General features: G+C 50.7%; 1 long non-coding RNA gene across 1 annotated transcript; it reads left to right on the forward strand.

Annotated features, from left to right (window-relative positions):
* The first annotated feature begins 3,820 nt into the window (after nt 1-3,820).
* LOC143822615 (uncharacterized) lies at nt 3,821-12,067 on the forward strand. Its single transcript, XR_013226217.1, has 3 exons — nt 3,821-3,904; nt 11,586-11,730; nt 11,938-12,067. It is a non-coding gene; the product is annotated as an uncharacterized LOC143822615 (long non-coding RNA).
* The last annotated feature ends 1,566 nt before the right edge of the window (nt 12,068-13,633 follow it).

Genomic DNA, 13,633 nt, shown 5'->3' on the forward strand with positions numbered 1-13,633 from the left:
ATAACTTGATGTATAATCAGATAAAACCAGAAGACTCTTCTCTTTATGTCTCTTTTCATTTTATTTTTTACTCTTTCTATAATTTTTCCTTCATTTTTAAAAGCTCCGAAAAAAAGTCTTATTTTTAACAAATAGATTAAGAAGTTTGCAACAGAAGCAGACCCACCAGGCTGACCCACAGAGCTCCTGGGCTTCCCTGGGGTTGCCTTCCAAGGACTAACTGGGGCTGACCCTGTTTAGCTTCCAGCATCTGACTGGGTTGGGTTAGCCTGACCCATCGGAGCCGGTGAGGGCAAAAGGACAAGTTTTCAGGCCGCTGGCCCGAAGCAGACCCACCTGCCCCCCTCACCTGGCCGTGAAGTCTCCTTCCTCCGGTGGGGGCCTTTGCCCTTCCCCCAGTGGCTCATTGTAAAGGAGTGGAGGGAGGCCTGCAGGCCAGGGGGGGCCAAAGTGGTCACGGACTAGAGTTCCCATGGGCCCCTGCCAGTTGGCCCCGCTGCCAGGGGCTCATGGCAATGGGAGTCGATGAACGTCTGGAGAGCCCCCATGTGCCCCCCGCCCCGCTCTAGGCCAAAAAGAGATGACCAGCACCAGCAACGGGTGGAAAGAGACAAGCAGAGGGAGCTTCAAACGCCAGTCAGAGGGGGGCGGGAAAAGAAGGCACGAGGGTTCGCTCGGAGCAGATCGGGCCAGGTCTGGGTTCCAGAAGTCTGGGATGAATGAACAAATGGGAACCCAGACCGATGAAGGGTGCATGCCGCCTCCTCTCCCTCAGTCTACCCCCCCCAAGGGCTGCGGACCACGGGTATTCAGCAAAACTTTCCCAGAGCCCGGAAAGTCTTCTGGTGTCGGGACAAAGGTTTCCCACATCGGCCTGCAAAGTTATGACTTCTGAACTAGCTTTGCACAGAGTTCCACCAGATTTCCACGGAGAACACATCCGGCCCCAAGGCTCTGGGTTCTTCTTGGGTTTGTTTCCCGTGACCCCGCAAGGCCTTGCAAAAGTCACTTCGCAGGCAAACCCCCATCAGTCTGCTGCTTTCTCCCATACTGACGGCTATTGTTTTAGGGATGGCCGGATAAAGCCAGGGAGAACCTTGCGGATTAATGCCAGAATCAAGAGGATTAAAAGCTTAAAGGGGAAAGAGGGTCCTGGCCGGAGTGGGGAAAACATTTGCCTTTTCCCCTTTGGGGCAGGGCTCTTTTGGGAGGGAGCTACTGGTGCTGAAAAGACAGCTGATAAGCCTTTTATAACCTCTGTATAAGAGGTTTCCACTTTTCAGCCCTTAAGGAGAGCCGCACTTCCGAAAGGAGGGATCTCGGACTGTGACAATCCCCACCCCCACCCCGAATGAAGCAAAGAGGGCCCATTAAATGGTCCTTGTGGAGAAATTGCTGCTCTTCTCTATTTATATTTTCTGGGAATATTTAGCTCAAGTTATATATATATTTTTATAAACCACCAAGTTTCTAGCCCTGAAGCTTGCAAGGAAGTGCCTGAAAGCCCCTTGAGCTATCAAAAGCCAGAAGACTGTCCTTGCTCCACCAACACGGCCAGCATGTTGTGTAGACTGTAGAGCACTAAAATGCAGCCTAAATTATTCAGACGGTGGATTCATGCAAGGGTCTGTGATTTGTGCCCATTGCAGAATCCAGATTCTTCTAACACAGTGGGAATTACATAACTTTCAGGCAGACATTGAGAGTGTCTCACAGAGTGTCTGCTGTGGGGAGAAGAAGGGAAGCTGACTGGAAGCCACTGAGACTCCTTTGGGCAGTGAAAATCCTGAAAAATCTCAAAACGAAACACCTGTAATCTTCCAGTCAGCTTCCCTTCTTCTCCCCACAGCAGACACTCTGTGAGGGAGGTGGGGCTGAGAAAGCCCTGACAGAACTGCTCTAGGAGAACAACTCTAACAGGACTGTGACTAGCCCAGGGTCACCCAGCTGGCTGCATGTGGAGGAGGAGTGGGGAATCAAACCCGGTTCACCAGATTTACCTCATCAGCCAGTTCTTCCCTATGGGTGAGAACCAAGTCTAAAACAGTAGACCTCCTGGTTGCCCCGCCCACTTTCTGGGAAATGAAGTTGTCAGCAAGACAAGTCAAGAATTTATTGGACCCTTCATTCTTAGCAGAGCTGGTCTTCCAACAGAGAGCTGGGTAATTGAAATCTCCCATGACCACGAGGTCCTGCCTCTCTGAGGACTTTGTAATCTGGTCTAAGAGCATCTCATCCAAGTCCTCTGCCTGGCCGGGTCATTGAGGTGGTTCATAGCAGACCCTCCCCCCCCCCCATTATGTCCTGCTCCTTTTATTTCTACTCAAAGACTCTCAGCTGAACTTCTTTATTTGTCTGTCCCTTTTAAATCAGTTGTACCCTGGTGGCAGGAGAAGACGACACTATCCAAGCCAAGCAGCGTCCCTGACTCCAGTTCCTGACCGCCTCCGTCCAGGGAAGAGTTCCACTTCAGCAGCAAGCTCTGCTGTCAGTCTCATCTCAGAAAGAAGGAAAGAAGCAATCGAGAGTTTGGTGACATTCAATTGTCTTCAGCATCCCCCCCCCGCCCCCGCCCCCGCTTCTTTTACCCTGTGGGAGTATTCTGTGTGTGGGAAGCAGCATGCAAAACAAACAGGAAGGAAGGCCTGGAACCCGCTTCTTCCAGGACTGAGAAATGGCTTGTAAAGTTCATCTGCATTTTGCACAGAAGCTGCACCGTTGATTTCCCAGTGTTGTAAATAAGCCAAAAACGAAACCAACAGGCCAAAACAATGGGTCTCTCATCCACTCTTATTAGGTATATTAAGTATATTAACCATTCAACTTCTGGGCAATCAGAACGGGTCCTCCCAGGTACATTTCTCCCGTTTTCTGATTTTTCCTCAATGACTGCCACTCCAAAATCTACAAATAAATAGTTTCATAACTATTTAGTTTCATAATAATTAACAAAATATCATAATGTGTACAAAGTAACACAAACCAATTTACTTCTGCCTGCCCAGCTTTTGTTATCACCGGTCCATATTTAAACTAACGCTTAATGGCACAGGTGTTCCCAATTAGTGCTGATTAAAGGGCAAGTCAGGGGAGAAAATTTAAAAAGTGTCTCTTTGTTGAAGACCTGTTTGTATATCCATTGCATCAGACACTCCCGATTTTAAGCTTTCCAGTCGGAAGAATCTGCAGTCATTCACACTGTGCTGCTGTTCTGTCCAGTGCTGGACCAAGGGAGTGTCCCCGATAAGGTTTCTGACACGACACCGATGTTCTTGTATTCTAATTTTCAAAGCACTTGTAGGGATGTCAACATAAGCCAAATTACATTTACATAAAATGACATTTCTGCGTCACACGTGATGAAATTATTGATGCCAACCCCAAAACCATTGGTGCAATTATAAACATCAAGTATCTGCATGCCAAGCATCTGCCACATTTATGGTCCCCCTTGGGTAAAGAGGAGGTGTGCGATGACATGCGTCCGACAAGCTCTTTAATGTTTTTTCCCCTTTTCCAAGCTAGTTTTTCTTGGCAACCCGGTATAGGTTCAATTAAATGGCAGTGTTTGTAAATAATCTTTTGAAACGCCCTAGAGTAATCCGAAAATTGAAAGGAACAAGGGAAAATCCTGATGCAATGGATATACAAACACGTCTCCAACAAAGAGAAACTTTTTTTATTTCCAGTTTGGATACAATAACCCCGAAAGGTATATATGTTTCTCCACTGACTTGCCCTTTAATCAGCACTAATTGGGAACACCTGTGCCATTAAGCGTTAGTTTAAATATGGACAGGCGATAACAGAAGCTGGGCAGGCAGAAGTAAATTGTCTCAAGACTTCAGAGCTCACAGCCAAGAGATATGCCTTATTTGAGTTATAACTGCTGAATGGAACATAGGTATGTCAGCAAATGGATCCTGTTCGGTTTGTGTTACTTTGTACACATTATGATATTTTGTTAACTATTTTGAAACTATTTATCTGTAGATTTTGGAGTGGCAGTCATTGAGGAAAAATCAGAAAATGGAAGACCTGGGGCCAGAGCATTTTGCAGCCGTTGGGGGCTCAGGACATTGAGAAAGAGGGTTTTGTATATTTATTAGCCCATTTACAATTCAATGGCAGGGTGGAAAACACCTTAAGCAAGCAAGAGAAGCATTCAAAAATGAATCAGCAGCATGTGACTTTCAAATGACCTTCAGAGTGGCCTGGGGGGGGGGGGGAATGCAGCCTCCTGCCCCTTCTTACAGGTGGAAATTATCTGCCCTTTCAGAACCCTAATGAAAGATAATCACAGGGCCACAGACGTTTGATACAGAAGCAAAGAAGGACAAAAATCTAAGATTACCATCTGACAAAGCAGGATATGCTTCCAGGGGGTATCTGGTGACCTCCAGGTCGGCTCTTCTGGCATGAGTCGCGGGGACGGGGAAGGTCTGTCTGGCTGAAATGGGACTCTGAACAGGCCAGAGCAGAAGTTGGAGGGAGCTCCAGGGCAGATGCAGACTTGGGGCTGAGCAGAGAGACGGCGGCTGAGAACCACCACCATTCTGTCCTGGGCCATTTTGTCCTGGCCAATAGTTAAATTCCCAAAGAACACACCTAGTTCCAACCAAAGATCACACACAGCCAGTGTGTGTTCATGAGCAAAAATCACCCCCTGATCTTTGGTTTGCCCACGAACACACACTGGATCCCCCAAATCTCCAAGTATTTTCAAGCTAGAGCTGGCATCCCTAGAAGACAAGAAGAAAAGTTGGTTTTATACCTCACTTTTCTCTACCCAAAGGATTCTCAAAGGGGCTTCCAATCACCTTCCCTTTCCTCTCCCCACAACAGACACCCTGTGAGGGAGGGGAGGCTGAGAGAGCCCTGAGATTACTGCTCTGTGAGAACAGCTTTAGCGGGACTCTGACTAGTCCAAAGTCACACACACACACACACACACACACACACACACACACACACACATACGGTGTGCTTGCTCAGCGCTGCTGGTAGCCAACTCCCTGCTCCCAGGTGAGCCCGAGGCTTCGCAGCTGAGCTTTCCTTGGCCAGCAGGTCCATGATTTTCAGAAAGTGGCTCAGAACATCTGTGCAGGCGAGGGGGACGGAGGATTGGCACCTTTTATTTTTCTATCATCGGGCAGTGCCGACTCCCTCGGCTTCTTCCAGCAGGAATCCTGCAAAGATCAACAGGATCCTTAAAAAGATGGAAGAGCAAAGCTGTAGTGCCAGGAGAGAGAGAGAGAGAGACGGGGGGGGGGGCTTTAGCCATCCGAGGGGCTCCCAATCGGTGTCCTGCCGCCCTCAGGTGCTCCATCAGTGAGACCTTGGCCCATGTGCTTTGGCTCTGGGGAGGGGAGAACGATGCCCCCCCCCCCCGATGCTGCTGCCACTTGGGCTAGTCCCCAGCAGGGCCCCTCCCCCACTTTGACTGATGAGGGGAGAAGGCCGGCAGGGGCATGCCCACAGTTGCCCAGGGAGGGAGCCAGAGCAGGACCCTTTTCCTTCCCCTCCAGCCTGGCTTCCCTAATCCCCCACAAGGGCTGATTGGACACCGGGGCAAAGAATAGAGGGGGCAGAGCAGTTCTGTCAGAGCTCTCTCAGCCTCTATCAGAGCTCTCTCAGAGCATCCCACAGGACGCCTGTTGTGGGGAGAGGAAAGGGAAGGCTTTGAGACTCCTGCAGGCAGTGAAAAGCGGGCATGAAAACTAACTCTTCTTCTTCTTCTTCTTCAGACTGAGCATTCCCAAGACCCTCAACCTTTCCCCACAGGGACTGGCCTTTCTCCTCCTCCTCCTCCTCCTCCTCCAGAGCCACAGCCTTACTCCTAAACAAGGGCTCTCTGTGCAAGGGGACACCGTTGCTGGTTTTGGATCAGGATCCAGCCATGAGGTCTGTTCCCCATCACAGTTGATTGGCAGGCTCACTGGTCTGGGGAGGTTGAGCTCCAGCTCACCTGACAGGTGCCAAGTTCAGGGCATCCCAGGGGGTCCCCGAGAAACGCTGCCTCCCTGGGGGGGGGGTGCATCCGGACGCCCATCGACTGCCCGGTGATCTATCACCCCTCCACCAGCTGGCCCAAGAGACTCAATTAATTTGTTTCTGTCAAAGGGAGACGCAGCTGCGGTTGACCCAGGGCAGCCCTCCCTCCTGCGGCCGCACACCGGTTTTACTCAGCTCCTGGCTGATCGATACGCACCTCGTCGATAATGCCTCAGAATAAGCTACGGCCATGCGCCGGGTACCGTTTAATGCCATCACTCACTGCGGTGTGTCCGGCTGTTCTTTACGGGGTGGGAAGACCATATTTCACGGCCGGGTCCTTCCTAGCCCAGCATGAACATGGTCGGGGGGGGGGGAGAAACTGGCACATGCGGCTTCTCACAGCCCCCCCCCCCCGGCCCCTCCTGTACGAGGAAATTACCTTTAAGCTCAGCTAATGTGTGGCCCAGACCTGGCTCACGGCATTTCATCACCCCAGCGCTGGCGGGTGGGCTGGCTGGAGCAAAGGAGGGAAGCTGGCGGATCTCCCAAGAGCAGCGCAGGGTCAGCAGCCAGGTGGGCTGTGCAGAACAAGGCGGGTGGCGATTGGCCCTTTGGGCCGCTAAGCGCATATCTGCAGAACCGCCTTCTGGACACCTGCCCCGATGGCACTGAAGAGCCCATGGTGGGCATAGGGTTGGCTGAAGGACTGGGGAGCATAGCTGTGCACATGCCCACCTACAGCTGGTCTCCCAAAATCAGGGGTTGGTTCCCTAGAGCAGGAATTCTCAACCAGGGTTGCAGGAAACCCCGGGGTTTCTCAACAGCCTTGAAAGGGTTTCCTGAATGGGTAGGAGTTAAACCCGGCTCGCCAGAGTAGAAGTCCGCACTCCTAACCACTACACCACTTGGCTCTTGGATGTTAGGACAGAACTAACTAACTAAGGCCTCAGGAGAAGACCGTCTTGTCCCAGGGACCCTCCCATGGGAACCTGGGTTGCTTATTTAACGCACCCCCCCCCCCATATGCATTTACCACCCATGCTCCATCATCACCAATCAATATAACAGTTATTACTTAATGGGCTAAAAACTGAAATTCTAATGCTCCTCCAAATCTGTGTGCCACGTCACACACACGCAAAATAATTGCTGCAGAACTTATTTGAGGATCTTAATGAAAATGCAAATGCCGAGGCATTAATCAAAAAATTATTTCTTAACCACAAGACAGGCAACACTCAAGCTAATTAAGGGATAAACAAAGTTAATCAGAGAGCCGACAACACTGGCTCATCATACATATGCGGTTTGCAAAGAAATGTTACGCGATGATCTATTAAAGAGACCCGCCTCCATTCCTTCACTGGAGCTCCTAATAATGGGACGGTGTCGGCTCAAGGAAATGAAACAAGGGTTTTGGGCTTGCTGCTGCTAAGGAACATCTTCTCTTTGTCACTCTGTTCGGCACCAGAAAATAAAACAAAACAAAGAAATTGCACAGAACGTTATGACTGCAGTAATGTACGCGGGCAAAGAGGACATCGTGCACAACCCATTGAAGGCCTGTTACACGTTGGTGTTTTCCCTTGCTTTTGCTGTGCATCTCCCTCGGGTTTTCTTTTTATGTTCTGTATGGATTTTCCCCCTTCCACTTCCCATTTTCCGTTTTTTCCAGGTTTTCTGAGAGTGGTTCTTTGCTGATTTTTTCCTTGCATTACTACTGAGCCATAAGTAATTTAAAATGTACATATTATTTCAGATTCCCCCACCACCCTTTTGCTGCCCCTCAAAGGTCAGTCCCTTGTCCACATCAAGGTCACTCTGCCCACTCTGCACCTTCAGGTGGCCATTCAAGCTCCATTGGTTACTTCCCCCCTCCTTTTTTAACACCTAAAAATCATTTTCACTGGGTGTGGAAGGGCAGCCATTTGGCAGTAAAGCTGAACCTAAACAAATATTAGAGCCCTGCAGGGTCCAACCAAGGGTGCATCTAGGCTAACATTTTGGTTCCCACCAGAACCAACTAGATGACCCCCAAGGGGCCACAAGAAGTACCACAGAAGCTCCCGCTGTTGCCCCCTGGCACAGCAGGTGTTAAGGTACACTGCCTTGGGTCAGGAAGGTTTCACTTGGCCACCCTAAGCATCATGGATGGCCTGCAAACTTGTCCAACCCTTTTTAAAAGGGAGCAAGTCTAACTGGATCCAGTGAAGGTATTTTGAACAAGGTAATTATGTAGAAATGCTTCTTTTGGCTTGCCCCAAATCTACTGTCAGCTTCATCTGCGAGATGAACTTACATGGAAGAGAATGAGAAAGTTCTTTTTCTCCACACTCTCCATACCACGCCTTCCACACATCACGCCATCAGACCCTCTTCTAAAGTGAAGACGTGCCCACGCCTAAGGGAAGGGGATCCAACTCTCGGTCCCTTGTCGAGCTGCTGCTGCAGGCAGAGGGACTGATGCTGCTCAGACGGTTCCCCACCAGTCTTTGGAAATGGGACGGCAACATCAGTCAGTTGGGCTCTGGTTCCTTTCCCAGAACTGCCAACTGTTGGATGTGTATCTTCATCCGCAGACGCTTGATGCCCCAGAGATCTTGACAAGTCCTGCCAGGGACTTCCTCTGTAAGAAATGAGGCATCCCAATTCTTGATGCTTCGGTGGAGCCGGCGGCTGGATGGGCCCAGCGCAGGAAGAGGCCGACGTCACCAGGCCCCCAAGGAACGTCTCTCTCCTCTCCTTCTGACACGTTCCATGTCTTACACTGAAAGTGTCATGTCCGATCAGATCAAGAGCTGAGCTACAGCAGGAGGGCATGTTGTCAAGCAACACGAGGGAGCATCATGTGTCCCCCCCGCCCCCAGTCTCCTTTCCCAGGGCTCACCTGGGCTGCCAGCAATTCCTATGGGCATCCTCCGGAGAAGGGCAACTGCCGGAAGATGAGCTGGGAGGCTTCCCTGCCGGAGCCCTTTCTTCAGCCCAAGAAATCCCCAGAATGCCCTGCAAGGTCACAGAAAGCAAAACAAAGAGAGAGCAAGGTGGCCTCGCTTCCTGAAACTTGCCAGGCTGGTGTTCAGATACCAACAGGATTCATTGGGTCCTCAGTTTCACGGAAGAGACGTCCACGTGCCTGAGCCGGTGCATTCTGGATCTCTAGCTCCAGGGGAAGGGTCCTAGCTATTCTGAATGCCTCTTGAGGGTCTCCGGATCCAATGAATGCGGCAATTGGCCGGCTCTGACGTCACAGCGGCTGGCTTCCCCAGGGGGACTGGAAAAGACCATTCATCGCAAGCGTTTTCACGGCTGGAGAAGGCAGAGATAAATTTTAAACCCACCACCACAAACCAGAGTGTTTAATGGACAGGTATGCCAGCCTCCAGGTGGGACCGGGGGATCTCCTGGAATTCCAGCTCCTCTCCAAAGTACATCCTGGAGGAAACGGGTCCTTGTTCCCCTCAGGATCCAACCCCAAATCTCCTAGGCAAGATCAGCTCTGATGGACCCACAGCCTGAATTTTCTGCATGTCTCTATCTCCTGTCTTTTGCCATCTGTTTTGGTCCTCAGAATATTTTGTGAAGTCCCTGATGGAAGCTCTTTGAGCATTGGGGCACCACTTTAGCCCTACAGATGCCTAATTTCCACAGGTGTTGCATGTACAAGATTGGGAAACGCACATGTACAATCTCAGCGGAAGAAAAGAGGGAAATGGGGTGGACAGCTAGGCAAGCCGAGTCCCTTGCAACAAAACGCTCTGTAAACACCCAAAAAGGTTTCCACCGTTCGGTCGAGTGGATCCAGGACACAAATGGACGCGGAAGGGGATTAACCGTGATGAATATCCCCTCATCAATTAACGGGAGCGTGGCCATGCCTTCCGAGCACCCTACGAGGTCCGTGTAATGGCTCCTGGCCGAGGCCGGCAACGTTCAATGTTCCATTTGGGGAATTAACCAGGCTCTGGATACGGAATTATTTACTGAGAATCATTAACCTAATGACAAAGGCTTTCCATAAACGGCTTAGCCAGGTTGCAAAAGAGAAACAGCCTTAATGAATCCGGAACTGGGAGAGGAGGAGAAAACGCTGGAAGACTTACAAGGCAAAAGGCCTTGTAAGTGGGCCGGCTGCTGGCAGTCCTGGCGCTGACCCAGCTGCGAGCAGTCGGTGCTGCCCGGGGCCAGGAAGAAGTCGCTTCATGTGAAACCCTCCCCTTTCCAGTCGGACCGCCTGAATGCTGCAAACGCCGTCATGATAAACCAGGAGACAACCCACTGGCTGGTGGGACAGAAGGACAGACGGGCCTAGGCAGCCTCGTGATCTGAAGACGTTGTGATCTGAACAGTTGTGCGACTGACAGTCACACAGTTATAAAGTTATAATGTTAGAAAGTTGGATGGCAAAGTTTTAATGTTCTACGGTTAGAAATGCTATAAATCCATAACCGTAATGTTTTCTATGTATCGTTCTACAAATCTTCACTGTAAACCGCCCTGAGCCGCAAGGGAGGGCAGCATATAAATGTAAAATAAGTGAAATAAAATGTTCTAGGGATGCCAGACTCCAGGTGGGACCTGGGGGTCCCCGGAATTACAGCTCATCCCCAGGCAACAGAGTTCAGTTCCCCTGGAGAAAAGGGCCGCAATCGTTTTGAAATTGTACGCCTGCATTTTTGGAGCAGAAGACTGTTGCCTGGTTTCGGTGGTGTCTGGCTTGTTCGCTTTCGCAGGGGGAAGGCTCCGGGCCTGGGTGAGGTGGGCAGCACAAACTGACCTTGTCACTCACAGCCTCGAAGAACCCCTGTCTTCACCGTGGCACCAAGGAGCAAGAGTTCTGTTGTAATGCAATGGTTCAGGGAGGTGCTTTAAAAGAGGGGCCGGGATTGGGGTCAGCATGGGGCAGCCGTCTGCTGAGGGCATTCTCAGACCCCCCCCTCCTTGCCTTCTCCTGGTGTCATGCTGTTTGCTGCCTTGTGCAGCGTCTCATATCGATTCCTAAAGCTTTTGTTTCCGATTTGTATTACATCGGTCATCAGATGCCTCCTCCTAGTGCCCGGGTCGACTTACACACAGCACATTGGAGGAGAGTTTGACGGAGGCTGCGGACGGCCACAACGACAGATCTGTGGTTTCTGGACCACACCATGCCTGAACTCCGCCTAGAAGCAAAAACAAGCCAACTGAGGCTACAGGTGCCTCATACGGTGGCCAACAAGGGTTCCTGGCAAAGGCAGCAAGGGTGGGAGGCAGACAGAGCCTCATGGGACCTGCAGCTGTTCTGCGGATTTTGCAAATGGAATCAGGCCAAGGGGGAGGCCTGGAGGTTGCAGCTATTGGCTGCTGGCCTTTCTGCCCAAACTCACCTGTTTTCATCTACTGAAGAGAGAGGTCGTGACTCGCTGCTCCCCACCCCCTGGAAATAGGGGATGAATCGGAGTGAATTGGCGGTACTTATTTTAAATCAGTGTAATTGCACTTTTACATTTTATATTTTGTATTGTGTGTGTTTAAATCACCTGAGCTACCCTTAGCTATCAGGGAACAGTGGTATATAAATGCTATTATTGTTGTCATTATTATTTTAATAGACACACAGCAGGCAGAAATTCATCACATAAAGCTCCCGCCATCACTGCAGGAAAAGCGTCGCTCACTGAAACAGCTAAAGAAGAACACCCCCCCCAAAAAAACCAGAGTCTTTCTCATTGGTATCTCTCCTAAGAACCGACCCAGGTGAGGTTCACCTATCTGATGAGATCTGGCTCCACTGTACCACCTTCCTTTCATGGCTATACCGCAGAGTTGTGGTACTCCTGGAGAAAAATACTCCTGGAGAAAAACAGCATATCCCTTTAATGGAGGCTGAATGTGCAGAAATAGGCCGGTGAAGCTATTCTTAGCACTGAGGTAAATGCTGCCAATGGCCCATTTTTCCTCCAGGCAGTTGGCAACCCTGGGGACTGACATTTCTCCTTGCCCGGAGGTGAACTAGAGCTGTTCTTGGCAGCCTTGGGCCTGCCCATCCTGACAGAAGCTGGCGTCCCAGTCCGTCTGACGGCTGTCCTCTGGCAACAGGCCAAAGAGACCCTCTTGGAGCACATGCACCTGTGCGCAGGCCCTGTTGAATGGAGCCTGGCTGACTTCTGAATAAACATATTTAGACTCACACCGCAAAGATGACGATGGTAATTTTTTTTAGAAAACAAGACGTACACCCAAAACCCTTTAAAAATACCCCCGGATAGATGCGTTTCTCCCTTGCGTAATCCCGGTGGAATCAATCTCCTTTTCTGTCTCTGCCTATTATTGGGCAGTTCCTTTTAAAAAACTGCTTGGCTTTAAATTTTAATACTTAAATTGACTCTGTCCATGTTGCCCCTTCTCAGCAGGAAGGCTCGGGGGCTGAATTATTTAGTGGGCAGCAAAGATGCGGACAACGGAAAGCCAGCCGATTCCTCTTCAGACGGCCTGTAAGGTTGTGCTGGGGGTCACATCAGTTGCTATTCACAAGGGAATTCAGGGACACCCCACCAAAAAAAACACAGGCACCCCACCCCAAAATGATGCTCCACAGCATGAAAAGCCAGCTGGACGACAAAGGCGGAGGAAGAGGAAGCAGAAGAGACACAAAGCCTTCCTTGTGGAAAGCTGGAGGCAGGAGGGGATCTCATTGGCAGTTGCCTGGCAACCGTTCACAACTTTCCCCTCCGTCTCCCAGGACAACCAGATGCCAAGGAGGACTTGGGACACCTGGACCACTCTGCAGCACGTAGATGAGGGGGCTCTTTGCCATGTGCCGCTTCTCCCCCTTCTGCCTCGACAAGCGACACTTGCCCAAATCATTCCAAACTCTGCCCCCCCCCTCCCTGTCTTTTGGGCAACTCATGAGCTTTGATGCTGAAATCCAGAGGCGAGAAGGATGGCGTCTCTCTCACCACCGAGACCTGGAGATCAGCACTGCAAACGGGGTTTTCTCACTCAGACATCTAACAGAGCTGAAATGTCAGCCGAGGCATTTGGGTTGGCATTTTGAGCACGCAGTCCCTTAGAAAGTAGGTAGGGCATAAGGATGCCAGCCTCCAGGTGGGAGCTGGGGATCCCCTGGAATTGCGGCCCATCTCCAGGTGAAAGAGATCAGTTCCCGCCCTGGAGAAAGGGGCTGCTTTGGCCAGTGGGGATTCGATTTTTTAGAATGCTGAACTTCTACGGTGGCCTTATCCAAATGCCAGTGCTATCAGGCAAGGGGACGTCATCAGCTTTTGGGGAGGGGTGTGGTTGAGTTCAGCTTTTGGGGAGGCAACATCTTCCTCCCAAGAGTTAGACCCTCAATTGTGCCTCTTGGGCTTCACCCCTTCAAACCTTCCCTCTGAAACCCGCAAGAAATCGGCTTCTGTGCCTGATCTGCCCCACCCCCTCTTTGAAGACCCCCTCAGCAAAGACCAAAACTGTGTCGATTTTGGAGCCACTAAAGCCGTGAATGGGTGGCCGTGACCGTCTTGGCCGGTTCCGAGGGAGAAGGCATCGCCTGGGCCAAAGGGCCAAATCTCAATCGCAGACAAAGGAGCTATTGAAGCCGGGGTGGGGTGGGGGCATCTTTCAAAGATGTTTCCCTTGATCATCCGTGCCATCGGGGATG

Source organism: Paroedura picta, chromosome 13 (assembly GCF_049243985.1).
Source record: "Paroedura picta isolate Pp20150507F chromosome 13, Ppicta_v3.0, whole genome shotgun sequence".
NCBI classification, from domain to species: domain Eukaryota; kingdom Metazoa; phylum Chordata; class Lepidosauria; order Squamata; family Gekkonidae; genus Paroedura; species Paroedura picta.